Genomic DNA, 4,006 nt, shown 5'->3' on the forward strand with positions numbered 1-4,006 from the left:
CCCATATTGTGCCTTAACCTAACCCATATTGTGCCTTAACCTAACCCATATTGTGCCTTAACCTAACCCATATTGTGCCTTAACCTAACCCATATTGTGCCTTAACCTAACCCATATTGTGCCTTAACCTAACCCATATTGTGCCTTAACCTAACCCATATTGTGCCTTAACCTAACCCATATTGTGCCTTAACCTAACCCATATTGTGCCTTAACCTAACCCGTATTGTGCCTTAACCTAACCCGTATTGTGCCTTAACCTAACCCGTATTGTGCCTTAACCTAACCCGTATTGTGCCTTAACCTAACCCGTATTGTGCCTTAACCTAACCCGTATTGTGCCTTAACCTAACCCGTATTGTGCCTTAACCTAACCCGTATTGTGCCTTAACCTAACCCGTATTGTGCCTTAACCTAACCCGTATTGTGCCTTAACCTAACCCGTATTGTGCCTTAACCTAACCCGTATTGTGCCTTAACCTAACCCGTATTGTGCCTTAACCTAACCCGTATTGTGCCTTAACCTAACCCGTATTGTGCCTTAACCTAACCCGTATTGTGCCTTAACCTAACCCACGTTGTGCCTTAACCTAACCCACGTTGTGCCTTAACCTAACCCACGTTGTGCCTTAACCTAACCCACGTTGTGCCTTAACCTAACCCACGTTGTGCCTTAACCTAACCCACGTTGTGCCTTAACCTAACCCACGTTGTGCCTTAACCTAACCCACGTTGTGCCTTAACCTAACCCACGTTGTGCCTTAACCTAACCCACATTGTGCCTTAACCTAACCCATATTGTGCCTTAACCTAACCCATATTGTGCCTTAACCTAACCCATATTGTGCCTTAACCTAACCCATATTGTGCCTTAACCTAACCCATATTGTGCCTTAACCTAACCCATATTGTGCCTTAACCTAACCCATATTGTGCCTTAACCTAACCCATATTGTGCCTTAACCTAACCCATATTGTGCCTTAACCTAACCCATATTGTGCCTTAACCTAACCCATATTGTGCCTTAACCTAACCCATATTGTGCCTTAACCTAACCCATATTGTGCCTTAACCTAACCCATATTGTGCCTTAACCTAACCCATATTGTGCCTTAACCTAACCCATATTGTGCCTTAACCTAACCCATATTGTGCCTTAACCTAACCCATATTGTGCCTTAACCTAACCCATATTGTGCCTTAACCTAACCCATATTGTGCCTTAACCTAACCCATATTGTGCCTTAACCTAACCCATATTGTGCCTTAACCTAACCCATATTGTGCCTTAACCTAACCCATATTGTGCCTTAACCTAACCCATATTGTGCCTTAACCTAACCTATATTGCGCCTTAACCTAACCCATGTTGCGCCTTAACCTAACCTATGTTGCGCCTTAACCTAACCTATGTTGCGCCTTAACCTAACCTACGTTGCGCCTTAACCTAACCTATATTGCGCCTTAACCTAACCTATATTGCGCCTTAACCTAACCTATATTGCGCCTTAACCTAACCTATATTGCGCCTTAACCTAACCTATATTGCGCCTTAACCTAACCTATATTGCGCCTTAACCTAACCTACGTTGCGCCTTAACCTAACCCACGTTGCGCCTTAACCCAACCCACGTTGCGCCTTAACCCAACCCACGTTGCGCCTTAACCCAACCCACGTTGGGCCTTAACCCAACCCACGTTGCGCCTTAACCCAACCCACGTTGGGCCTTAACCCAACACACGTTGGGCCTTAACCCAACACACGTTGGGCCTTAACCCAACACACGTTGGGCCTTAACCCAACACACGTTGGGCCTTAACCCAACACACGTTGGGCCTTAACCCAACACACGTTGGGCCTTAACCCAACACACGTTGGGCCTTAACCCAACACACGTTGGGCCTTAACCCAACACACGTTGGGCCTTAACCCAACACACGTTGGGCCTTAACCCAACACACGTTGGGCCTTAACCCAACACACGTTGGGCCTTAACCCAACACACGTTGGGCCTTAACCCAACACACGTTGGGCCTTAACCCGCTCTGTAATTGTCATACGACGCGTTAAATTAGTGTAGTGTTGCCTAACTGCAACCCCCGCAATATAGTTTGCTACTCGCACTGCCTGGTCCCCAGTGTATCGCTTCATGTTAAACACCTTGCAGCGATACACTGTAATGTGGATGGCAGCAGGACGTACATGCTCAATGCCCTTCGCAGTTGTTCATTGGCATTCGCATGGCGAAGCACTTAGCCTACGCTGTGGTACGGCCTGTGTCAACTGTCCGCTGATGTTGTACGTCCAAATCACACACTGTACTGCACATTGGTCCTCATGTACTGAATGATACATCGTGGTACATGTGACCGTACAACGACTGCGCCAACAACGGCGAACCATGCGGTCCAACTGTTGTGCACTCAGCTATGTGTCGTCTCCCTATAAGAGCCGGATTGCAGTGTGGTATGCCCTGGATGGCGATCAGCATGAGCCGTCTGTTGATGTAGTGGCGCGTGTTGTCAGACGTAGTCGTCTCTTCTCACACACCGTGACAGCATGGTGCACTGCGTTCCACATCTGCGACATGCGACAGAGGCCGGTTGACAGTCGTTCGCGCAATGGACATCGCATACGTACGGGGGCCACCTTCCACGTGTTCGCGAAGCGTGCACATGTTGTTGCGTGTATGTGGGCAGACATAGTGTGTCGTGACACCTGACACAGGCATGCAACAATCGTTGAATTTGCAAATGGCGATGGACGTCTACGTTTGCTGGTGACGTTACGCAAATGAACAACTGGTAAACCGTTGTGGTGCGGTTGTTCTCGCTAGAGGTGAATCAGTGATGGCGACGATCGGTTGAGCTACCAACCGGTTGTTTCAGCGATACCCACCATGCCCACGAACGTGAATGGCATGTGGGTGTGAAGCGATACGCGGCGGTGGCTGGGTGGGACCGTCCCCGGCCGGTGAGGGGGGGCCTCCCGGCGTGCTGGCCGCGCGGTGCGTGGGCGCACGCGCTACAGCCGGCTGGTGGGGGCGGCCAGTGGCAGGCGCGCCGGCCGACGGAGGCGGCAGGCGGCGCAGCTGCGCGCCGGCGCACCCTGCACGCGGCGCCGTGCGGCCAAAGTAGGTCCTCGCGGGCCCGGTGCGAAGCGCGGTGGACATCTGCAGTGTGCTGGTCCGATTGAGGACTGTGTGCGCTGAGGATGCGCCGCCGCCCGGCGCTCGGCGCCGCGACGCCGTCTGCTGCTCGGTCGCCTCTGCGGTTCTCGCAGGTGGTTTGTATCGCAGCTGTGCGGACGTGTTGGCGCGTGCGCTGTGCTGGGAGAGTTCGCTTCGGCACCCAAGTGGGGCTTTTGTCCTTCTGTGGCGCTGGCGTTGGAGCTGCCGGCCACCGTAGGTGGCGCGTGTTGTCTCCCGCCGGCAATGCCACGACAGCACGCTCCCGGGCCTCTGTCGGCAGCGGCAAGCTCAGTTGGGAGCACGGGTGGTCGCACCTAAAGCGTCTACTCGCCAAACTCCGGGCGATTGCGCCTCTCTCGAACCCGACCAAGTACTTAGGACGGCGCTGCGCGCCGCCGGGACCTGAGAGGGTTTCGAGGTGTATCGTGCAGGGGAGCTCAGCCTCCTCCTGTTTGCAGAATAATTGAGCGGACGCTTGCGTGTTCGCGCGGGCCCCCGGGACACACTCCCGGGCGGCCGGCTGCTCAGCTCTAGTTGACGCAGCTCCCTGGTTGATCCTGCCAGTAGTCATATGCTTGTCTCAAAGATTAAGCCATGCATGTCTCAGTACAAGCCGCATTAAGGTGAAACCGCGAATGGCTCATTAAATCAGTTATGGTTCCTTAGATCGTACCCACGTTACTTGGATAACTGTGGTAATTCTAGAGCTAATACATGCAAACAGAGTCCCGACCAGAGATGGAAGGGACGCTTTTATTAGATCAAAACCAATCGGTCGGCTCGTCCGGTCCGTTTGCCTTGGTGACTCTGAATA

At 52.4% G+C, this 4,006-nt stretch overlaps 1 non-coding gene across 1 annotated transcript in view; it reads left to right on the forward strand.

Moving 5' to 3' along the window:
• The first annotated feature begins 3,736 nt into the window (after positions 1 to 3,736).
• LOC124562642 overlaps positions 3,737 to 4,006 on the forward strand; it is a 1,911-nt gene continuing 1,641 nt past the window's right edge. Inside the window, exon 1 of the ribosomal RNA XR_006969583.1 lies at positions 3,737 to 4,006. This exon is cut by the window's right edge and continues 1,641 nt beyond it. This is a non-coding gene — a ribosomal RNA (small subunit ribosomal RNA).

This window comes from Schistocerca americana, unplaced genomic scaffold (assembly GCF_021461395.2).
Source record: "Schistocerca americana isolate TAMUIC-IGC-003095 unplaced genomic scaffold, iqSchAmer2.1 HiC_scaffold_1166, whole genome shotgun sequence".
Taxonomy (NCBI): Eukaryota; Metazoa; Arthropoda; class Insecta; order Orthoptera; family Acrididae; genus Schistocerca; species Schistocerca americana.